Source organism: Bison bison, unplaced genomic scaffold (genome assembly GCF_000754665.1).
Source record: "Bison bison bison isolate TAMUID 2011002044 unplaced genomic scaffold, Bison_UMD1.0 scf7180017860456, whole genome shotgun sequence".
NCBI classification, from domain to species: Eukaryota; Metazoa; Chordata; class Mammalia; order Artiodactyla; family Bovidae; genus Bison; species Bison bison.
In genome coordinates, this window is record NW_011491028.1 from 550845 (window position 1) to 576500 (window position 25656).

Genomic DNA, 25656 nt, shown 5'->3' on the forward strand with positions numbered 1-25656 from the left:
TACTGGTTCAGAACAGGGATTTTAGAGCCTGATCTTGGACAAGTTATTTGAGTGCTCTTTGCCTCAGTCTCTTCATTCATAAAATGCAGGTGATACTACTTCCATCACACGGCTGTTGAAGATGGTAAGGATCAAATTGGATTATTCAACCCAACTGCTTAAAAACAGAGCCTGACCAGAAATCGTGTGTGCCGTGTTTTAGTCTTCTTTGTTGCTACTGCTTTTTCTCCTATGGCAGTGTTGTGCCGATTTCTGGGTTTATGTTTAAGTATGTGTCCAGAATGGAGTAATCAGGTTTTTGGCGAGGGTCTAGAAACTCTATGAAGAGTGGTTAAAGATGCTAAGGATGCATGCCATAGTGTAACAGCTTAGAGACAGTAATCATATACTGAGAGGTGATCACTTCTGAATTCTGAGATACTTCATCCAGGCTAAGTGCTTTCTCTTAAGGAATTGTAGCTTGGTATAAAAGAGGTCTCCGTTAAACTCAGATTTAGTGGGATTCTTTTCTGGTTTTCAGTGCAGTCTTTAACCAGGCCATTAACTTAACACGGTGGCTCTCCATGGTGTGTGAGTTACCCCTCAGGAGACATTTGGTCGCAGTTTTGATGGACACAGCTAGGGTGGGAAGAGTACTGCTGGTATTTAGCAGGTAGAGACCAGGGATGCTGCGGACATCCTGCAACGCACAGGACGGTCCCAAACTGACAGTTATCCTTTTCACATGTCGAGAGTGCCAACATTTGAGAGACCCTGGCTTACCTCTTCAATATATGTGTTTCTCTTTGTGAAATCTGAGTACTGACCTTGGCTTTAGCAACATCACAAAGTAGCTTGAAGAGTATGTTTATGAAAGGGCCTTTGAGAGTTAACGTATTCTGAAATCTGCAGATGTGTACAGCATATACGTTTTATCAGCAGTGACACAGTAAAGTATCACTTGCTCCATTCCAGGGAGAGAGAGATTATGGTGGTTTGAGAATCTGATAAGTCTGTGCTTGAGTCTCAGCCCTTCCAGTTTAACTAGCTGTGTGATTTAGAGCAGGTTTCTTTAGCATATCCCTAAAATCAGTTGAAAGTTAATGTCTTTGACTTACAAGTTTCACTGTGTGTGTGTGAGAGAGAGAGAAGGTTTGGACTGAAAGATCCCCAAGTGTATATAACCCACTTGCTGTCTACGTTGTAAAAGCAGAATGCTTTGTAGGAATGTTCAGCTTTCAAGGAGGTAGCAATGAAAGGTTCCCTGAGTTAGAAAGGGGCTCTTACTCAGGTTGGAGAGTGGAAGTTAGTGGGGTTTTTTTAAAGAGAGGGTGCTTCCTAACTTTTTTCTCACAATCCTCACTGCATTGGAACTGAATTGTTTAAAACTCACATAAACACGTGAGCTGAGCCCTTAGATGGAAGAGGTGTTAGTCCCCGACAGCTGGCCTCTCTGTGGGTATCAGGAAACGTTCCTCCTGGAGCGGTGGGGAGAACTCGTGGCTGGCTTACACCACAAGAGCGATGGCAGCCCTGAGGTGAAGTGCAGCAGCCACTTGAGGACCAGCTTACACTTAGGAGAAATTTTAACACAGACTAAACCCTGTTAGTGCTCGGAGGCTTTCATTAAGCTAACCTTCAAGCTTGCTTAACTCTGCTGATGGTACAGAAATAGAAGGTGGTGTTCCAGACCCTCGTGGTCTCCAGCTGCCCTTGAGTTGCTTGGTAAGCAGTTTTGGTGAAAGCTCAATGATTCTAATGGAGAATCTTGAACTGGTTACACAAAATTGCATACCTCTGTGGGGTCAGAAGGCAAGAGTTTGATATTCAAGCCAAATGGAAAGTCAGGTTAATAATAAACTAAGTGAGGTTAACTGAGGCATCACAATTTTAGATAGTACCAGTGACCACAGTTCTTGAGACAGCTTAGATGATTGCTCCACTTTGTAGGTACGTCTTTATATATATCATTTTGATTTCTCCTATGTGGGTGGGACCAGAAAATTCCATAAGCTGCTGAAAGTGTTGTTGAAAGTGTTGGAAGGCTGATTATGGGTTTGCCAAGGCCCCTGGGCATCAGCTTAGTGAAACTGTGCAGTAGTGGGTACCAAAATCCAACTTTGAACCTTGTGCTGAGTCAACAGATCTAAAGATAGATTTCTTTGAGTCTTGAAACTAGAATCTCACCAAAAGACCCCAACAAATGTTAGACATAAAAGGAACAAAGAGATTTAAAATGTCAAAGTAGAGTGCAACAGCATAGCTCACCCTCCACGTCTAGGGCCTGTTAGTTTGCACTTTTGTCATTTAATGATTTTTAAAAAGTGTACGTCTTTCAGTATAAGTTGTGAGTGCGGTTGTTTGTTTTAAAGCAGTCCATCCCCCTTCCCTGAACTTCCTAAAACCTTCATCTCCCTGTGTGCATACCATAAATGAGGGCCAGCAAGGAGATCGCTTCTGCTTTCTGACCTGAATTAAAAGATGAGACCCCAAAAGAAACTGTAAAATACTCTATAATGAATGGATCACAGAAAAGATAGGTGAAGTAAGTAAAGAGATTAAATGACTTCTAGGGGAAAATTATAACTTAGTCAAAGGTACTGACATCTTAGTCTGAAAAAGGATCCCTTTGAAGGGGAGTTCAGTGGAGTGAAACTTGGAGAGGTCATGTTGGCCTTTCTATCCGAGAAGGTCCCCTGCCCCTCATATAGCATCACTGGATCTGCCTATGGATCTTACCCCAATGGTGGGGCCACCTGTGGGTTGACATCAATTGGTTAGGTTCCAAACCTGACTTAGACTGTAATCTTGCTGTCATCACTGAACATCCCTGAGCCTACCTGAACACTCATGTGCAGTGTCAGGCCACACAGGAAGCCACAGAAGCCCTTCTGTGCCCATGGTGCATTCTTGTGATTATACTTTCGGTTCCTCGTGAATTATGCTTTTCCGGAGACATAGGATCAGCACATATCAGCATCCAACATCTAGTCTACATTGATGGTATTAAATTGACGTTTTTACTTGAATGTCACCCTGAGTGTGGTTAGGCTAAGCCATCTCCTGATCACCACATTTATGAATTGCAACGTTCAGGGGTCAGCCTTGAACTGTGGCAAGTCCACACCAAGATGACGGTACTCTGTGGAGACTAGCTGGCTTCTCCAGTGTTTGTCTTTGCCCTGAGTACCCTTTTCTGTATGATCAGCAACGTAAGAAGGAGATGCCCATCCTAATGGTAGTATGTTTTTTGCTTTTTTGAAAATGGTGAGAAGAAATATAACAGTGCTTTATCATGCTGGAAATGCAGTGGTCTCTTGTTAGTAAGTCACATAAACATGAATAAAGCTAACTAGAGTACATTGTTATCGTTACAACCACAGTGTAAACTAATTCCTGCTTTGCTAGTTAGCTTATCCTCTAATTCTCATTTAGATGGCACAGATTACTAAACAATTACAAAAGTCCCCAGTCAAAGAAGTTCATAGCCAGCATTTCACAGTAGCATTTTGCAGTGTGATTTAGTATGGCTAAGATTCTTGTAGATTTATAAAGCATACTTCTATTTGGTTCTCAGGATAACATGGCCGGTTCTTTGGGGGCATTTGGGTTCCAAAAGCTGTGGTACTTGTAAAGTCTATTCACATAAAACTATCCTTTTAATATTATTATATTTCCACAGATATACTGAAGCAATTCCCTGAAGTTAAGTACTGTTGATAGGAAATGATTGTGTGCTGTTGAGGCATGGTTGGATAATACCAGTCTACCAGCCTGGGAGAGTCACCTTCTTAAATCTTTAACATTTACTTCCAGAAGCAGAATTCTCAGGAGAAGCAGGAACCTGATGTCATTTACGCTGATGATGTCCATGTAAAGGTCAGAGATGTGAAAGGGAATGTTTCTAACCCAGAAGTTAGTCATGGCTGGTCTATATCAAAGGGAATGTCCTTCACAATTGCAGCAGCGCCAGGATAGACGAAGGTATGTCATGTGGCAACGGCACAGTCCCAGGAAGGCTCTAGAGGAATCGTCTTGGAAAGAGAGTAATGATCGGGCTGGGACAGTAGGAAATTAGCATGGGGTGGAGTAAGCATGGCGTAGTTCCCATTGGGTTGAAAAGTAGGGAACAAGAAAATAGGAAAAGAGCAACAATTCCAGAGCTCCTTCTCTTACTGGAGTGAAGCCTATACTTCTCAACAACCCACATTTCCTCCAGACCTTCATTCTCAAGCTGTCATTGTGTTTAAAAGAGGTTTATTCTCTAAAAAATTTGTTCACCAAGGTCTCAGAGTAAATTGTGTGCTCCTGTGGTTGGGGATAAGGTAGGCCAGAGGTGGTTAGATTTTTACCCTGTGAATAGAATGAACAAAAGGGCTGATAGTTCTACAGTTACTGTGCTTCTCTCTGTGCCACCTGTTCCCCACCAAAGTCCACAAAAGCACCCACAGCAGGAGTCCTTCCCCACGATAGAGATGACCGTGTGCTAGACCTCTGCTGGCCAACACTGTAGCCCCTGGCCACTTGTGAATATTTAAATACAATTAAATGCAACATTCTGTTCTTAGTCATGCTAACCACATCCAAGTACTCAGGAGCTACATGCCTGGTGGCTGCCATCGTGGGGTGGAGCTGATACAGAACATTTTCATCAATTCACCCCAGGAAGATGATTCAGCCATAAGAAAGGATTGGATCCATTTTCTTATGGACTGGCTCTGTCTCCAGGGAATTCCTATATAAACCAAAACATTTCTAGGATCTAGCAGTTGAGTCTTTTAGGCCAAATGAAGATATATTATTGAACATCATAGTTTTCCTCCAGTTTCAATTTTGAATTCCAGCAGAGCATGACTGCTTTTGAGTCAAGGTGAATTATCAGCACATTATAATGTAACTGGTTCGTTAGGGACTAAGTAGGAAAACAGAAGCTGTTTTGTTTACAGTTGAGGGTATTTAGTGAAGTTCCTCCGTTGGTAATGGTACAGCAGAAGCCCAAGGAAGAAACCCAGAGATTAGCCCCAGCCAGAAGTCACTACTGTCCTCAGGCTGGAGGGACTAGTGGTGGAGGCTGTTACTGAAGCTCACGGGCAGATAAGAGCCAAAGCCCCAGAGGAGAACCCAAGATACCAGCAGATAGTAGCAGATAGAAAGGTGAGAGGTTTTCCACTTTGCTGTACGCTCTGCTCTCCAGTCTTCCGCCACTGCCTCCTGTTGGTTGAATCCAGCAGGCTGATTCCCTGTGACTCTGCAGAGCAGAGTTGGGGACCAGAGGGATGGATCTGTTAGCCCAGGGCCGACACAACTGGTATCTGTTGATAGAGACGGCTGTTATATATAAGGTGGCCTCTAAGGTGGCCCCCGGCAGGCACGCACAATCGTGCGGTTTTCTGTATAGCACTTACCAGATTGCTTTCTGTGTTTCTCTCTTGAGAGGAACCAGAAGTCCTTGGCGGCAGGGACTGTGTTACAAGCATCTAGGTATTTCGGGTCCCTGGCATATAGTGGGTACATGTTTAGGTTTTTAACAGATTGGTTTGCAACTTACTAAAGTACATTCTCTGGAAGATGTGTTTCTCAGAAAACCTTTCTTTCTTTCTTTTTTTTTTTAAGAATATGTTTGCATTTGCCGGGATTGCAAAGAGTCGGATATGACTGAGTGACTTCACTTTCACTTTTCACTTTTCACTTTCTCCTAGAGGGTAGGAAGGATGAGGAACCTAGGACTATCTTAACACGAGTAAGAACAAGAGCAGGAGAGGGGAGGGCCCGGAGATAGGGAACCAGGGTAGGAACATTCTGGGGAGTTCATTAGGGTCTCATAAATAAATGTCTGGATGAGCCTACTTATCACAAGGGCTAGCTTCTCAGAATCCCTGCAGTTTGTCATTTTGGCCCCAACTAGGGAAAAGCAGAGGCCTCTGAAAAGAACATGCCCTGGCAACTAAAAATACTAGACACTGATTTTACAGAAATGTAATTCCTGGTATTATAGAAGAGAAACCAATTCTTGGTATGCTGTCAGCTTTGACTTTTTCTCCCAATATTTTAAAATTTATTCTAATCTCAGATTTTCTACACTGAGCCCACTACTGTCCTGACTCATGTGATGATTTATGATAATAGTAAATTTGCACCTAGCGGAAAGAAAGTATTCGATAAATATATGTTCACCAAGTGAATGGGCGTATGGTTAGGAGTCATAATTAGAGCATTTGGCTGTTTTTCATAACACGAAGTCCCTGTGGAGAGTGCTGATCTAAACTGTGTGTTTCATTATCTACACTGTGTTGCATAGCAGTATTCACCATGGTTGGGCCTTGTCTCTTTCCTTCACAGCTGTTGTGTAAGCCCGGCACTTTGGGGTTCCTTGAGCCACTGAGGCAGACCAAAATTCAGAGGCAGGTAGAGTGGTCTCCTATAGGACGATGGTGGTGTCACGGGGGCGATTAAATAACATTATACAATTTTGTTTTTAAGCCGAGAAGCTCTGATGGCAGGGAGGATCTTACATCTCCCTGGATTGTAATCACCCACATGACCCCCTCTGAAGGCCAGGGTGTAGGCAGCGACAGTGGTTCCCAGCAGGAGGGGACGTGTTCCATTTAGGAAAAATCTGTGGAGTAGAATCGGTGGGATTTGGTGACCACGTTTATGTGAGGAAGGGATGGAGTGGGGCAGGGTGATGGCATTCTTGACCTACGAGAGAGTACCTTTCCCTACTGTTCTTTTTCTTCCTTCCCTCATACTCTAAAAAAAATCCTTTTTTTCACGACATGGAATTTAAGCTTACAATTAATTACACGGGTCTAATCTAACCAGGAGATCCTCTAGGGAGAACCACACTTTTTTCCCCCAAAGTACTTTTCATCTAAGTGGGGAAATAGTTTTAATACAATCAACAAATCATAGAACTTCTTACCTTCTGCCCTTCTATGACTGTTACTTAGAGTTTTGTTGAGAGAATAACTTGAAAAGTGAGGAATAGAAATGTTGGATTTTTCTTGTCTCCCTTTTTAGCTGTATTTGTTTTCTGAACAGATCTCCTGATCTTTGGAGCCTGGAGTACTCAGCAGAGTAGGGCTCAGGTTCTCTGTGTGTCAGAGTGCCAGGTGTGGATAACTGAAGGCATGTCAGGTACTGTGGGCTGGGTGCTGGATTTGTGTTTTGCCTATGCTAGCTTAACTTAATCCTCACAGCGCTATATTATAGATAGCAAAATTATATATATATATATATATATATTTTAGAAGTGAGCAACTGAGGATGAGAGAATATTGGTAAGTTTAAGGTCATGCAAACAGGGACAGAATTGCAGAATGTTAAGCCCTGATTGAATGAAAGAAGAAAGTTCTGAGAAAAGGGTGGGCTTTTCCCCCTCCTTATGCCAGTTATCAGTTTACGGCTTGCCAGTCACAAGCTCACACTTTACTGCCTGATCTGCAAAAATGGGTCTGGACCCCTGACACATTTTTTCACTAGCTCACTTGCATGATGTTGTTAACCACTGTTGGTAGAAGACGCCAGAAGGACACTGCTGGGAGGAAGGCCCTGTGCCTCCTGGGTCTGTTGTGCTCCTTGGCAGCCCCATGCTGCATGGGCAGTAATTAACATCCTCAGGCTTTGAACACTATATAGTGTGATTACCTATGTTATCCATATAGAGACTTAACACTAAGAGTGCTGAAGATTGTTTCTTTCCTTTTCTTTTTTATTGTTTGCCTCTTAAACCTTGGATAAATACATGGATAATCAAGAGTTGGTGCCATTTATGAAATGTCATCCAACCAGATGACATCCCATGCTTTTTGTTTAATGCATGTGAAGATGTTTGTTCTAACTAGAATTATAATTGTTGTTTAGTCGCTAAATCACGTTTGCAGCCCCATGGACTGCAGCATGCCAGGCTCCTCTGTCCTCTATTGTCTCCCGGAGTTTGCTTAGTTTCATGTCCACTGAGTCAGTGATGTTATCTAACCATCTCATCCTCTGAATTATAATAACATGTGAAATAATTCAATTTGAGATTTATCTCTGAGGCTTTATAAATATTTGCCAAAGGATGTCACAGTATAATATAGGGTTATGTTTTTGTCTGTACTGGGTGTTTTATTTGGTTGCTAGTGCATTTTTTTTTTTTGGAGAAGGAAATGGCAACCCACTCCAGTGTTCTTACCTGGAGAATCCCAGGGATGGGGGAGCCTGGTGGGCTGCCGTCTGTAGGGTCGCACAGTCGGACACGACTGAAGGACTTAGCAGCAGCAGCAGCAGTGCATTTTTTTTACTGCTTTCTTGTGAATTTGGAAGAACAGACCTTCCAGAAAAGCTTTTTAAAGATTTTCCCCCCAGGTTGCTTTCTGCGTTCCATGGTTTTGAACTACTACATTTCATGGCAGTCTCTTGCTCCCTAACCCCATGCAATGCATAATTTATCATTTTGTTTGAAACATTTGAAAGGGACAAATACCCAGCCTTTACCTTGAACGCAAGTTGATACTTGATCTCTCTGTGCTGCTTTCATTTTCTCTACGTAACTTTTTATTTTGGTGTGTTTTTCTCCCTGAGAATTCTCCTAAAGAAATGTTTAGCTCATTAAATATATTTTCGGAGGTTCAGACTTTAAATTTTTTAAAAATTAGATTTTTTTTGAAAAACAATGTATAGAGAGATAACTGCCCATAATCTTACATTTAGGTAACCCATGTTGATGTTGAAGATAAATAAAACCCAGTGCAGGTATGTGGCTAGCATACACATGGCACCAAAAGGTACAAAAAGAGAAGGAAAAGCCTCTCCTCAAATGCAGCTGTTACGTTTCTTGTGATTTCTTCCAGGGGAAAAATGCTTTTGGCGTATATCTGTATCTGTCTCTGCTTTTCACATTTTTTTCATAAAAGGATTCAATGACACATTTTCTGTACTATTTTTGGTATTTTTCCTGTGTGTGTGTGTGTGTGTGTGTTGTTTTTTATTTTTTTTTAGAGCTCTTTCCCATCAACATACAGATATCTTCCTTATTCACTTTAATATGATATGGTTAAGATTTCATTATTTCTCCACATTATGGGTGTGTAGTAATTGATTTTACTATGTCTTAATTCTAGCTAGTTTAGTAACTGCCGGGTATTTGTGGGGAGGAGTTGTGGTTACCTAGTGGAGTTACTGTAGTTTGCCTTTTTGTAAATAAACATCCTGCTGATATGTCAGTAGGTTACGTTCCTAATAGTGAGATTGCTAAGTCAGAGAATAAGTGCACTTTTAACTTTGTTGTTATTCAGTCACTTGGTTGTGTGCAACTCTTCGGGATCCCATGGACTGCAGCACGCCAGGCTTCCCTGTCCTCCACTATTTCCTAGAGTTTGCTCAGATGCACGTCCATTGAGTTGGTGATGCTGTCTACCCATCTCATCCCTTGTCGCCCCTGTCTTCTCCTGCCCTCAGTCTTTCCCAGAATCAGGGTCTTTTCCAGTGAGTTAGCTCTTCATATCAGGTGGCCTGAGTATTGAATCTTCAGCTTCAGCATCACCTTTCCAGTGAATATTCAGGGTTGATTTCCTTTAGGATTGACTGGTTTGATCTCCTTGCTGTAAGGGCTTTCCTGGTAGCTCAGCTGGTAAAGAATCTGCCTGCAGTGCAGGAGACCCCAGTTTGATTCCTGGGTTGGGGAGATCTGCTGGAGAAGCGATAGGTTACCCACTCCAGTATTCTTGGACTTTCCTGGTGGCTCAGCTGGTAAAGAATCTGCCTGCAATGTGGAAGACCTTGGTTCGATCCCTGGGCTGGGAAGATCCCCTGGAGAAGGGAACAGCTACCCTCTCCAGTATTCTGGCCTGGAGAATTCCATGGGCTGTATAGTCCATGGGGTCGCAAAGAGTCAGACACAACTGAGTGACTTTCACTTTCACTGTCCAAGGTACCCTGAAGAGTCTTCTCCAGCACCAGAGTTCAAAAGGATCAGTTCTTTAGCACTCAGCCTTTATAGTTTAACTCTCACATCCCTACATAACTATGGGAAAAATCATAGCTTTGACTACATGGACCTTTGTTGGCAGTGATGTCTGTGCTTTTTAATACACTGTCTAGGTTTGTCATAGCTTTTCTTCCAAGGAGCAATTGCCTCTTAATTTCATGGGTGCAGTCGCAGTGGCACCCTACTCCAGTACTCTTGCCTGGAAAATCCCATGGACGGAGGAGCCTGGTAGACTGCAGTCCATGGGGTCGCTAAGAGTCAGACACGACTGAGCGACTTCACTTTGACTTTTCACTTTCATGCATTGGAGAAGGAAATGGCAATCCACTCCAGTGTTCTTGCCAGGAGAATCCCAGGGATGGGGGAGCCTGGTGGGCTGCTATCTATGGGGTCACACAGAGTCAGACACGACTGACGTGACTTAGCAGCAGCAGCAGCAGCAGTCACTGTCCACAGTGATTTTGGAGCCCAAGAAAGTAAAATCTGTCATGGTTTCCATTTATTCCCCTTTTATTTGCCATGAAGTGATGGGACAAGATGCCATGATCTTAGTTTTTTGAATGTTGAGTTTTAAGCCAGCTCTTTGACTCTTTTCTTTCACCTTCGTCAACAGGGTTTTTAGTTCCTCTTCTCTTTCTGCCATTAGAGTGGTATCATCTATGTATCTGAGGTTGATATTTCTTCTGGCAGTCTTGATTCCAGCTTGTAATCCATACAGCCTAGCATTTTGCTTGATGTACTCTGAATATATTCAAAGTTAAATAAGCAGGGTGACAATATACAGCCTTGATGTACTCCTTTCCCAATTTTGAACAAGTCCCTTGTTCCATGTTCAGTTCTAATTGTTGGTTCTTGACCTGCATGCAGGTTTCTCATAAGACAGGTGAAGTGGCCTGGTGTTTAACTTTGATAAACATTACCAAATTGTACTCCAGAAAGGCTACAGAGATTTGTTATCTTTTACCAAGGCTGTATCCTTCTCAATCTTCTGCTCCCAGCCCCTGTAAATCACCAGACTTTTAACAGTTTTGCCAATCTGATAAGTTAAAAATGTTATCTGTGTATTCACTTACTTATCTTTAATTACAGTTTAATATCTTCCCATAGGTTTGTTGAGCATTTGAATTTCTTTCTGTAAATTGTCCGTTCTTGTGCTTTATGTTGTACTATCTTCTTCCTCTTCCCCCTCCTCTTTTTCCTCTTCTTCCCTATAGGGTTCTTTATCTTTGTCAAATTGATTTATATGAGCTCATTTTAAATTAGGGAAATTAGTCCTTTTATATAGGTATTGCAAATATTTTTTCTCCTGTTATATCCTGTCTTTCAGTGTTCATTAAAAACATTGTTGCTGTAAGGAATATCAAACTTTTTTTTTTTTTTAAGAAATTAAAGAAGGGTGGAAATTTAGAAAAGTTGGCCATACTTTGTGCTGTGTTTAAGTCCTAGTAGTCGTGGTTTGGGAGAGTGTGTCTTCTTAGCCCTGGAAGCCCCATGCCATCTGACACACCAAGACCACTCAGAAGGAGTAATGGGTACTGGTGTCCTTCCAACCTCCAAATTTGCCTAGGTCCTCAGTAATTTATTGGGTTTCTTAAGAGCAGGTGAGCTAATGAACAGCCATAACTATAAATGCCAAATTTGGCCACTTGATGAGATCATTCCTGGTGGCCAGACACCATGGGTAATTCTCACTTCTGTATCTCAGCACCCAGCACAGTTCCTGAAATGAAACACCGTGTGTTGAATTTATGGATGGAGACCAGGAGTAGCAAGAAATTCTAGTAAGAGGTGAGCAGGAATAATGAGCTTGAGTGAAGGGTTGACTTTAGAATGCTCTAGTCAGCTTGATGTGTGCATGCCTGACCTACGTATATCCCTAGTGGCCAAAGCACTTCATTTCCTACCATCGTGACCCCTCTTCATTTACCTTCTAGACAGCAGGTGTGGTTCTAAGGTAATGATATATTATTTATCTCATGATAAATTTTATAGAATATTGAATGTGGAAATAGTGAACGGGCTCCAAGTTCACTGGAACCAACCTCTTCTTTCTTTGTGTTCACATGGTTCCCTGTCCATTGGCCAGTCAGAATCGTATCTATTCTCTTGGGAATGGAGTGTCACCAAAACAATCTTTTTTAATCTACTTTTAAAATCATGAAGAGATCAAGAATGGATAGCTCTCCAAATTTCTTCAAAGAGCAGACTTCTCATTTGAACATTTAAAAAGATTCTGGTTAACAAGAATTGAGTGTATAAAGGCTTGTTTTATATATATAATATAAATTATGACTCAGCCTGTATCCAAGGAAAATATTTATTTCACTAGTTCTTTATTTAATTAAATATCTCCAGAGAAGCTTTTAAGGATTTCTTAAAAGTTTATATATATATATAAATATAATATACACTTCATACTTTCACACATACAGAAAACCTTTTAACGGTATCCTGTAAGGGGCAGTATTATGGTACAGTATTTTCTTGGTTTGACCTACAATGCTACTCCTTGAAAAGTATCAATAAATCTTAATTTCCAGTAGGATCCTGGCCTCTTCTTCAAACCATTTGACCTAAGATGAGATGTCTAATGGCTTTGTTTACTCTTCATAGTTCCATGAAGGCAGTTGATTCTGTTAAGCAGAATTTACTGAAATAAGAGCCTTACAATAGAAGACGGATTTATTTTTGAGAAAGCTAATGCTACGCTTTGACTTCTGCAACTGTTCAGTGATATTCAGTGCAAAAATAATTGGACATCAGAACATTTAGAGAACTAGCCATTGTTGTTTTGGATGATCATGGTGCTCATTAAGCCCTCCTTTCAGTGCAGACTGCTGAAATAAGTGATGATGTCATTAATTGGTCTTAACCAGATAAATTTTTTTGTAGTTTGATAATGGCACTTTTCTTTTCTAAACAGGATATCGAAATGAAAGATAAATGGAGATGTTTAAAAATTCCTGGTTGTGACAAAGGGAAGCTCTCAAATGATTTCTTGGGCACAATGGTTTTGTACCATTGTAATCCACTTTGTATCTCCAGCTTTAGCTTATTAATCAAGTTGACTAAATAAGGCTGACAGAAATTCTTTTGTAAATTTGTCTTTGACATTTTATACAGGAGGATAAATGAATAAGGCAAATGGACTCTACTTTGAAAAATGAGTTTGTAAAATCAGGGATGTCTGTGGTTTTGTTCCACTCAGTGAGGGTGGGTTGGCAGGTGAGAGAACTTGGTGCCTTGTCAAAAGGCATCAAGTGGGCCTTAGATAAATTAAACAAATGAAAAATAAAATATTAATATCAACAGTTACCATTGTAAAAAAAAGATGCTTTGAGAAAATGCAGAACTTTTGTGGGATATTTTTGATTAACTGGTGTAAAGTTTTGGTGGTTATACACCTTTTGGAGGAATGCTTTGCAGTTGAAATAAAAAATATGACCCACTTGAGAATGAAGCTAGTGAGATGTGCAGTGAGTGGGAAAGCAGAGGCTTTGAAAATGGAAATTTCTGCATTTGATTCTGTGTTGCCCCTCAGGGCTGTTCCCAAATAGGGAATACACTCTCTCCAAGCCCCTGTTTTTTTAGTTTGTAAAAGCAGAGGTTAAAAGACCTACATCAAAGAATTTTGAGAGAAGTAGATGAATTCGGTAGATAGTCATCACTGGAGAAATACGTGTCCTTCCTCTAAGGAAGCTTCTGGTATGTGCCGATGGAGAGAGCAGCTGCCAGTAACAGTCTGGGTCTGCTGACGTTGAATGGACCTCTTACAACATCGGGTTTCAGAACTTGCTGTTTTTCAGGAAGGCAGAGATGTGCTCTGCTATTAGAATGTGATAGTTAATGATTTTTCCCATTGCTGCCTCAAGTGTCAGATAATTGACCCTGGTTTATGTTGTACGTCTCGAGATGAAGCTACGAGTCCCACTGAGGTCAATTATAGGCAAAAGTATTTATATTGGGGCGTTTGTGTTTCTGGAGTCCTCTGCCACTGGGTCTGGTCACACAGGCTAATTATCGCCACTGTGAGACAGCAAAGTTGCCTTGGCGGCAGCCGCATTAAAACTTCGTCACAACACATTGAGCCAGGGCATTTGGGAGCTTCCCTCCCAGGTAGCCTCTGGCCTCCGTGTGGTTCACAGGGAGGTTGATTACATCATTGTTGGTCAGCAGGCTCTGATGACAGTCCAGACTTCGATCAGTGCCTGATACATCCTGATCACATACTCATATTGAACATACTTGCAGCAGTGGAACAAAAAGTCAGTGTGTGTGATTTTTTTTTTTAACCCCACAAACATTTTGCATTGGCATATAGCTGATTAACAATGTTGTGGTAGTTTCAGGTGAACAGTGAAGGAATTCACCATACATAATACATGTATCCATTCTCAACCAGTTCAGTTCAGTTCAGTCGCTCAGTCTTGTCCGACTCTTTCCGACCCCATGAATCGCAGCACGCCAGGCCTCCCTGTCCATCACCAACTCCCGGAGTTCACTCAAACCCATGTCCATCGAGTCGGTGATGCCATCCAGCCATCTCATCCTCTGTTGTCCCCTTCTCCTCCTGCCCCCAATCCCTCCCAGCATCAGAGTCTTTTCCAATGAGTAAACTCTTCACATGAGGTGGCCCAAGTATTGGTTTCAGCTTCAGCATCAGTTCTTCCAATGAATATTAAGGACTGATTTCCTTTAGAATGGACTGGTTGGATCTCCTTGTAGTCCAAGGGACTCTCAAGAGTCTTCTCCAACACCACAGTTCAAAAGCATCAATTCTTCGGCGCTCAGCTTTCTTCACAGTCCAACTCTCACATCCATATGTGCCTGGTTGGCATATAACTTTGATCAGAGTTCCATGAACTACACAGTAGGTCTTTGTTGGTTATCCATTTTAAATATAGCGGTGTATACAGGAGCCTGGCGGGCTGTAGTCCATATTGCGAAGAGTTGGACACAACTGAAGAGACTGAGCACGCATGCACGTGTGCACACACACACCAGTGCATGTGATTTTATACTTCTTTCTTTTCCCCCACAAAAGTAAACTTTCTTTTCATGTTTTTTTCTAACTAATGATGTATTTATATATATGCTAAGTGCTAACAGGTAATACTTATTACGTACTGTACTCTGAGTGCCTTGTGTATATCATATACTTAGTTAATCCTCATAAACTATAGTGTAGGTGCTATTATTATCCTTGGATTACGGAGACGAAAAGCTGTGGCACAGAGTGGTTGAGTAATTTGCTCAAGATCTCACAGCAATAAACAGAGGAGCCAGGATTTAAATCTGGGTCATCTCTTGACTCGGAGAAGGCAGTGGCACCCCATTCCAGTACTTTTGCCTAGAAAATCCCATGGACAGAGGAGCCTGGTGGGCTGCAGTCCATGGGGTCGCTAGAGTCGGACACGACTAAAGCGACTTAGCAGCAGAAGCAGCATCTCTTGACTACTACTATATCAACCTTCCTCTTCAATAAGAAAATTAAGATAGTTAAAAAGAACATTAAAAAAGAAAAACATCTAAATCCTATGTATCCGGTGACATCCATTTTCAGCACTTTGGTGCACTTACTTCTAAATTTCTTCCTTGAACTTTGATGGAAAATCCTCTCTCCCCATTTCTACTTCCAAGGGCTAATGAAGCATTGTGAACAGCTTGTTATTTATCTTCCCAAATATACATGCAAACACATGCACAGGCATAGATAATTCACATCCATTTCTTAATGTCCTACTATATGTATTGTTCTGCAAGGCACGTTTTCACTTAGTATGTGCTGGACATACTTCTCTATGTATTGTATATCATCTAACACGTGTATTCTGACTGATAATTTAGTATGAACTGTACTACTTCAGAGGATGACTGTACCATGGTTTTTCCAGTGTACTGCTTTCATTAATGGACATTTAGATCGTTGCCCACTTATCCCTACGCCATTTACAGTAACTGCATGTATTTTACTATGTGAAATTACTATAACTAACTTTCCTCTTATGAGATTCAGGTTGTTAGAAGGTACTAGGATGAACGTTCTCACAACTGAGGATGTGGGTACATCCTTACTTAGTTACTTCCCAGTCCCTAACCGAACTTAATACTGAGATATATTTTATACACTGTACATAATGTAAAATTCACCTCTTTTAAGTGTATAGTTCAAAGAATTTTAATGTACTGAGTTAAGAAACCACCATAAACCAGTTATGTTAATGGAACATTTTCATTGGCCCAGTGAGACCCCTTTTGCCCTTTTACACTTACTCCCCGTTCTCATCCCCAGCCCCAGATGACCACTAATCTACTTTCTGTCTCTACAGGCCTTCTCTGGACATTTCACATACCCTGTCACTTTTAAGAGTTTAATCTCCATGAGTAGTATTTCTTTTCTTATTCTGGAATAATTTGGCTCACATAAACTCCTGGCTAGAATTAATTCATTATATTAGGGCTTAGTACTGTCTTTCTTGAATATTATTATTATTATACATTTTTATCTTATGTTCCTCAAGCTGCGATTGCGAGGTATCCTCAATAACCCTTGCCATATCAAAAGAGAACTGTTGGTGGTTTTCAACTTGTTTAGTTAATTTCTTCATGTGGTGGCTTGATAGTAATGGAGATTCTTGACTTTGAGAATATGTGCTGATTTCACAGACGACATGCTACTAAGACATGTCAAGAACTTACCAGAACCTCACCTTTGAGAAGGGATGCCAAAAAGTTCTCAGCTGTGATATCCCAAACCAGTTTGGGGTACTAAGTGTTACCTTCATATTGCTTAGAAAAGTTGGGCAACCCATTTGGACTGAACAACTCTGTAGTGTTAAAACAATTTAAAAATTGTAAAAGTTACAGTTGCCATTCAGTGCTTTTATAAACTGTTTTGAATGAAAAGCTGATAATTTTAAAAGGATAATTTCATTTCAATATTTATTATTTCAACATCTGATTATCCCTGCAAATACTTTAGACGCCTGCTCCCTGCATTTGTAGAGGTGTGAATAATCTGATTATGTTTATATCGTCTGTTTCGGGATTTCCATTTGAAGTACACACATATTTATTTTTGTTATTTCAAGTGAGTAATTACTATTGCCCAAAGAGCTTTTCATTTTTAAGAAGCTCAGAGAGAGTAGAGAAATAAGGAACAAGCCTGCCTCTTTTATTGATGAGAAAAAATGCAGTATGCTATTAACTATATGCTAAAATATTTGTTAGCACACCAGAACGTGAGGTCCAGGTGTGAGATTATTTCTGTGTGTAGTCTTTTGAAAGTATCTGGTTCATGGAAAAGATAGTCCGAAGTCATACACTGAAGAGATGTGAAATGATTCAGCATCACAGTTCTCAGATGCCACATCACTTGTTGAGGCAAATTTCATCACCATCATCCCTGCATAGGCCCCCAAACTCATTTGCCTTTAGCGGCTCCTTTATGAGTCAGTGATTAACTTCTGTGGAAGGGAAAAGCTCTTTCTTTAAAAGCAATAACAGATTTATCTTGAATACCTTTGAAACCTGAATGATTGCTTAGGTAACAGCTGTTGCATCTTATGATCTTTGGCAAATGGGAAAGGAAGCTTTCTCAACTTGTGTTTGTCCTACACAGAAAAAACCAAAGCAATGTAGAGTTGTCGATGCTTACCCGGAAAAGGTAACTCATGTGTATAGAGGCAGAGAGTTGTAGACATCTAGGTACACCCAGGCACTTTGTCCTTCAGAACTTTTAGAAATTGATTTTCTCTTTTCATGGAAGGGGAGTGAGCTGTGATCAGCTGTGTGTGTCCTTGAGTGTCATTGGAATGTTGTTAAAGCTGGCTATGCCCTCTTCTTTTCCCCTTTCTCTTTTGATTTTGTGTCATGGCCAATGCCTTTCATTTAAGGATTGGACCCGGTCCGTCCCATACTTACTCTTTCCTGTACCGTTCAGTGCTTTCATCGTGCTTTATTGTGCATGTGTACGATTTCAAGCTGCAAGATCCTTTCTTGAATTGGGCAGGGACAGTATAAGCAGACACTGCTTGTGACCATGTATCCTGCCTGGTACCCACAGAGCACCCCTCCTGAGTGAGCTCTTACCTAGGTGTGCAGTGAACCAGCACCTCAAGGATGATGATCTGCTGTTTGCAAAGAGTGTACAATTTGAATCTCTAAATTTAGCAACTGCATCAGGTATCTTAGATGGTCAGATTCACTGCAAGAGAACAGGTTGTGGGAGTATTGATGTAAAGAGGATGAACTGTTTTCTGGGGAGTTTTGTTTGTTTTTGATATTATAGTACATAAATTTTGAGTAAATTTAATAAATCAACTGATGTTCACATTTTGAGTGCCCCATATTTTTACAAGACTGTGCATTATTTCCAAGTGTATGTCTTGTAAATAATGTTAACTTGCCATATATAGCTTTCTAACAGAGCCCCTGAGTTCTTGCTTAGGGAATCATTGAGGTGTGGGAACCCAGCTAATTATAAGAGAATCTTTTGAGTTCTTTAAGGAGGCAAGATGTGAAAAATAATGCCATTTGGGGGATGTGGTTGTTAGAAGGGTTTGATGTGAGGAAGTATACTACTAAAAGCAGCTATGATTGATTGAGCACCTACTGTATGCCTGGACTGTAATAGATACTTTATAATTATTTATTTCAATTAATTCTATGAAGTAGGTGGTGGTGTCTGTATCTTTACATACAGGGAAACTGACCTAGAAACGTTAATTTTCCCAAAGTCACAGATGGAGTTTAAATCTAGTTCTTTCTACTTCGTAACTCATTTACTTTCAAACTAACCTGTTCCTTGCTATCCCTGGTTCCAAAATATCTCCCCCTCTACAGTCCTGTGTTTTAACTTCCTTTTTGTATACTCTTAATCTGCTTATAGATAGTGCTTATACCACTTATAGATAGATCTTCTGAAATGCCCATGTCCTAGGGAAAAGAAACACCTTTGTAATGTGAGTTGACTTTGCTTTACTTTGCCCAGCTCCTAGCTGAGCAGACTTGGACTTGAGATACAGAGGGTTGTAAATGCAAAGGATAGAGAAGAGGCAGTGTTTAACCTTGGCCTCCAGACAGACTGCCCTTAGAGCCCCCTCTACAGAGCCTGCTGCTGCTAAGTCGCTTCAGTCATGTCTGACTCTGTGCAACCCCATAGACGCCAGCCCATTAAGCTCCCCCGTCCCTGGGATTCTCCAGACAAGAACACTGGAGTGGGTCGCCATTTCCTTCTCCAATGCATGAAAGTAAAAAGTGAAAGTGAAGTCGCTCAGTCATGTCCGACTCTTCGCGACCCCATGGACTGCAGCCTACCAGGCTCCTCCGTCCATGGATTTTCCAGGCAAGAGTACTGGAGTCGGGGTCCTTCAGAGCCCAGGAACGTGCAACCTCCAGAGGACATGACTACTGAAAAGGGGGTGAGATTTCATCAAGGCCAGCCGTCTCCCTTTCATTTTTGCTCAAGTTCTTTATCAAGGAAAGATAAAGATCAAGTTCTTTATCAAAGAAAGAAGAAAATAGAGTGGGAAAGTCCAGATCTTGGTTTAGTTCCTTAGGGAAGGTTTTTTCAAGTACAGTTAAGACCCATAGTTGGATGATTAATCATATGAGAGTAGAGATAATGAAAAAGTGACACATGCCTACCATCAACATTTTATTAAATTTAGAAATATCAATGCTAAAGGGATCGGTTAGTCTTTCATTTAGTGTTGAGAGTGTTTTCTTTGGCTGTCAGCCCTCTGTTTCGTGTTCCATATTGTCTTTCCTTCACAAACCATAATCTGATGCGCCATCGATGATGTCCAGTCTTTATTTCTTTAAAGCCAGAACATGAAGACTTTCCAAGCAGCTCAGTACTGAATCCGTCTAGATTTTAAGTTACATTTTCCCATTAGAGTCTTACCTCCAAGACACCTGATTTTTCAGCAGTCATTTTTAGCTATTTGCATATTTCAGGTGTTTCTAAAGCATTCGGTTTAGTTTTATAAAAACAACAGCACACTTTTTTCAAACTCAGATTTCATTTATTACTTCATATTTTGTTAAATTATGTAATAACAGAAACAGGTAAACCTGCATAAACAGGTTTAGAAGTGGATGTAACTTGAGTCTTGGTTAAGCATTGCACATCTGCCAGCAGGAACAGAGCTGTCAGGCTGGTCTTAGTTAATTCCAGTCAGTGACAGTGAGTGGTTACTTAGCCATCCACATGCTTTAGTATGTTGTGAGGGAGGGGTTAATCTAGTCTAAGATTGCTTAAGGTATCCAGGGGACCCTACCAACTCATTACTATGCTTTTTATTATGAATTGCGTGATGAGTTGTAGACGTTCAAGACGCTAATCATCACAGTAACCCATAAAGGTGTTATTTGGTATCTAATCAACAAAAACAAGTAAGCATGTGGCTAGAGTGAGCAGGGCATGGATTTTGCCATTACTTCAAGGTTTGCTGGCTTCCCAGGGGGTGCAGTGATAAAGAACCCGCCTGCCAATGCAGGAGAACAAGAGACACAGATTCGATCCCTGTGTTGGGAAAATCCCCTGGAGAAGGAAATGGCAACCTGCTCCATCATACCTGCCCGGAAAATTCCCTGGACAGAGGAGCCTGGAGGGCTACAGCCCATGGGGTCGCAAAGAGTCGGACATAACTGAACAGCTGAGCACATGGCTTGCTATCTCATGATATCCCTGGAGTCGAGGGATAAGCTCATGAGTTAGACGTGAGCCAAAACTCCCAGCTAACTCAAGTGCTTCTGCCAAGCTCTTCCTGTTACGTAAAAACTAAAAGGAATCCATGCAGATTACAGTGTTATTCTATTTATGATAATTAGTTCACAGAGTGTAATCAGTTCATGTCGTGATTTGTTAATTTGGTACATTACTTCATTGTTTTTGCTTTTTAGTTAGGCAGCAGTTTCATTTGTAGCTCAGTCAGTAAAGAATCTGCCTACAGTGCAGGAGACCTGGGTTCCATCCCTGGGTTGGAAAGATTCCTTGGAGAAGGAAATGGCAACCCACTCCAGTATCCTTGCCTTGAAAATCCCGTGGACAGAGGAGCTTGGTGGGCTGCAGTCCACGAGGTCACAAAGAGTTGGACACGGCTAAGCAACTAACACTAGACAAAAGTTCATACCACTCATAACTTGGTCAACCATTTGGTGTTGAATGAGAAGCAAAAACCTAGAAAAAGAGCAACTTTGACTCTTAACAGCCTGAACGCTGGGGTCAAACTTGTCTTGCTTTCCTGCCTCTCAAATTAAATTAGCTATGACTTAAAGCAGAATGTATAGACAGCTATTAAAAAAAAAAAAAAAAACTCTAGTTTTTTTTGCTGTTGCACGTTTTTTTCATATAATCTCAGATTTATTTTTATTTGCATTTCATAGTGCCTGGCCCCAGAATTTGTACAGACCTCTTGAAAGACCACACCTTCTGAGAAAATTCACACTTGGAAAGTTACCGATAATTGCATAACAAGAGAAGTTTCTTAGTGGATGTGGTTCTTGATCAAGTCGGGAAAAATTCTTCCCTGTCATGTGTCATAAAATACTGTCCAGAAGGCACCTAACATACCAGGGGAAAACCAGCATTATGCCATCACCCATGTCACCAACCCTGACTCTCATTTCTCCTGAAGAAGAAGTTCACGTGGCTGGTGACACTTTGTTTTGGAATCCACATAACACACACTCAGACTTGTTAAGTATCAGCGCTGAATCTTCACGTCTAGTCCAGTTGTTAGATTTGGCTCAGGGATTCCTGGTGGGCACAGCAAAATGAGAAACCTTGTGAGATTCATATTATCCATAAGATGGGAACTGACCAGTTTTTTTAAGAAAAACAAGTTTCTTCTAAAAGTTCTGAGAGGGACTTCCCTGGTGGTCCAGTGGTTGAGCCTCCACACTTCCACTTCAGGGGGCACAAAGTGAGTTTGAGTTTGAACCCTGGTTCGCAACCTAGGATCCCACATGCCACAAGGCATGGCCCCCCAAAAAAAGTTCAGAAAGGAAGGATGTGAAAATGGAATATAAATATTTTTGCCCTTTAACCCAGAGAATGTCCTTACGTGACCGTTTTTCCTCCAGTTTTTACGTGTCTATGTATAAAGAGGATGTATGACTCAGGGGGCAAAGGTGAGGAATCTGGACATTTGGGTAGGCAGTACCTTGCTCAAGGAAGATTGAGCACAGTCTCCCGAGGACACATATGAGCAATAAGGTTCTCCTTTTTTTGGGACTTTTGTCAGCTCATCTGCAACATCTTTTTCAGCTGCCCGTTCAGCCATCGCTTTGGTTACCTGTATCCTGGATGTCCATCCTAATAGAAAACATTTTGCCCAGGGAATCTTTTTTTCTTGTTGAGAGACAGATAACAGATCCACAGTCTGTGTAATTATCCCCAGTAATTCTTCTCAGAACTCGGTGCCTTTATCAAATGGAGTTTCTGGTGTATCATTGCTTAACAATGCCTCCTTATCTCCCAGTACTAGAGTTTCTCAGATATTTCCTGATTTCCTTATCAGCCTTTGAACCTAAAAAGGAAATGTGGAGTGAGTGAGGAAATAGTAAGAATGATAACACCTCCCCACCCCACCCCTGTCACATACACACAGAATAAAGCTTCAGTGTGTATCTTCCTGGTAAATGGCAGATGGTGATTTTGGCATCTTTAGATTTTTATCATCCATCTGATATGAGGTGTTCTTGTCAGTTTGACCTTTTTGCCTTTTTTTTTTTCCCTCTTGTTGACTTGACCTGATTTTTGTTTTTTTTATATATATAATCATATTTATTTATTTTTAATTGATTGTTTTATAATATTGGTTTGATTTCTGTCATACATCACCATAAATTAATCATAGGTTTACACATGTCCCCTCCCTCTTAAACCTCCCTCCCACTTCCCACGCTTTCCCACACCTCTTGGTTATTGCAGAACCCCAGTTTGAGTTCCTTGAGTCATGCAGCCAGGTTCCACTGGCTGTCTGTTTTACATATGTCAGTGTATATGCTTCCATGCTGCTCTCTGCATTCACCTCACGCTCTCCCTCCTCTCTTCCGCCCTTGCCCACACATCTGTTCCCTGTGTCCCTGCTGCCCTGCACACAGGTTCATCGGCACCATCTTTCTAGACTCCGTATATATGCGTTAATACGTGACATTTGTTTTTCTCTTTGACTTATTCCACGCTGTATAATAAGCTCCAGGTTCATCTGCTTCATCAGAACTGGCTCGAATGCATTCCTTTTTATGACGGAGTAGTGTTCCATTGTAAGTATGCACCACGGTTTCTTTGTGCATTCATCTGTCAGCGGACATCGAGGTTTCTGTAGGGAATCTGGAAATGTTTTCATTCTTTGAGGAAGAGTTTGTAAAAGCCCCGTTGCCTGTGGGGACTTCAGGGTGGGTAATATTTGGGTATACTTTTAGGTTCGGGTCTCACCTTGCTCAGAAAATGTTGTGTGAGTGGGTAGGTTATGAAATAGACAGTGGTTTCACACAGTATATTGTGTATCAACTCCCTGTATTGTGCAACTTAAAAAAACAATTAAGCGGTAGGCGCTCCGGTAAATGTTGGTGAACGCATGAGGCTTGGTGGAAAGAGCTTCTGACTGGCGCTCTGGTTAGTAGTTTCTTATGCAACATAATTTTTTTGCTGTATTTGTTTTAAATAGCCCTTAACATTTTGTCTCTATACTAACAGTCTCCACTTGGCGTCTGTATATTTCTTTCATTTACCTCATCCTTCCTGCTCACTACCCAAATACACACTTGCCCTGTGATTTCACCTCCTTCTCCTCCAACTCTGCCAAGTGTATATTCTTTGTGTTTTTATTTATTGTATTTTGTTTCTGTCAGAAGAAAGCCTAGCTGAACATTTATGTAGTTTTGGCCTGGGGAAAAAAACTTGATACCATTGACACAAAATGGTAACTGAAAACTACAAAGAAATAAAAAATGATAGAAATTAATACTTGAATATCAAATGCCTGATATATATCAAAAAAGACTCGAAAAAAAATTAAAAGGTGAATGACATGTAGAAAGAACATTTCTTACAGTCAAGTATATAATAGAAATAATAATACTAATTGTTATTCTGCAGTGTTTTATACTTTACGTTACACGTCCACACAGTTTATTCCACAAAGACTTCATAACAGTCCTGCAAAGAAGGTAGAAAGTAAGGTTTCTGAGCACAGGCACTAAGGACAGGTCATTCTTGGTTGTGGGCCGTTGCCCTGCTGAGTAGCACCCCCTGGTCTTTACCTACAGGATGCCAGGAGTCTCCCGACCCCGACCCTCGCCCATATTTTGACAACCAAATGTCTCCAGACATCACCAGATGTCCCTGGGGGACAGAATCATCACCAGTGGAGAACCACGGCCAGAAAGAAAGAGTATCTCCTTTTTCATAAGCTGGATGAAACTCTAAAAAGTCAGTTGTTTTGCCCAAATACACCCGTCCCCTAAGTGACCTGTAAACCGGACAGTTACAGGACACTGCCATGAATGCTTTCAGTAAAACACTAACTGCCTTCAAATGGATTGTCTGTCTTCTATTACAGACATCTCTGAACTCACTTTCTTCTCACTTGATTCAGTCATGATTTTAGGCTCTTTTCTTCCCCCAAAAGAAAAACATGCCGTTATAAGTTTCAAGTTAGAAATACACGTTGAGAAAATTTTACAGCACATGCCTCACTTTTTTTTCCCCCAAGGAAGATTGATTCTGTCTTAATTTGTACAGGATTTATGAAAAAAGTATTACTCTTACAGCTAATATACCATCCAGCCTTTATGATCCACCTCTGTCAGACACATAGGAAACACTGAAAGTATTCTCTTTCTAGGAAAGAGAATTTTCCTATGACTATTCTCTACAGAATAGAATATTCTCTATGACTGGGAAAGGTAGTCATATACTGGGATGTAAAAGCAAAGTTGAAGACACTTTGATTATATGACCAAAAATACTTCCAAACAGACTTGAACTTCTGTTGAAGCTTTGTGAGTTTCCTTAATGATCTGACAGTGTGCGGTCTTATTCAGTGCGATAAATAGCAACTCTTTCTTTCATATTATCGTCCTTTCCCCATGTCTGAAAAAATACTAGATTCTCACGTTAATAATTCTAAACACAGACACTTCAAACGATTGATCAACTGTGTCTAAGCAGTGTTCTTCCTCTTTTCAAACTGCTTCACAGCAACAACAACAAAAAGAAAAATGGAATTGTTTCATGTAATGCATTGCCATCCGTATACAGACTGATGAGATGAAAGAGTATTTGAAAGTCAGGGGAACATGGTTACAAAGCATACCTTCCATGACATACACCAGTGACCCTTCTTTGATGATGCAGCTGTCTTTGCCATACTCCACTGGGTACATACAATCCACAATCTCTTGGATATGCGACAGCTCCAAGTTCTTCATAAAGTCATTGTCATTGGATCTCCTTTATGAGATTCTTGGACCTGTGGTAAGAGAGAGAAGATTTACTGGCACAACTGATAAGTGTTTTCAGTTTTTGAGGTAGAGCAGAGCCAGAGAGTGTCAGGCATAGTGCAAAGGCATTTTCTTGTTCAGTTCAGTTGCTCAGTCGTGCCCGACTCTTTGCGACCCCATGAATCGCAGCATGCCAGGCCTCCTTGTCCATCACCATCTCCTGGAGTTCACTCAAACTCAGGTCCATCGAG

At 41.0% G+C, this 25656-nt stretch overlaps 1 protein-coding gene across 22 annotated transcripts in view; it reads left to right on the top strand.

The window, feature by feature from the left end:
- Positions 1 to 25656, top strand: part of SGMS1 (sphingomyelin synthase 1) — a 330390-nt gene that overhangs the window by 226700 nt on the left and 78034 nt on the right. Inside the window, exon 1 of one of the 22 annotated variants that reach the window (XM_010832212.1) lies at positions 7 to 1929. The exons of the other annotated variants lie outside the window; for them this stretch is intronic. The gene's annotated coding sequence lies outside the window, so the exon portion shown is untranslated. Of the gene's footprint in view, positions 1 to 6; positions 1930 to 25656 lie in introns of those variants that run through there. 22 annotated transcript variants of the gene reach the window in all.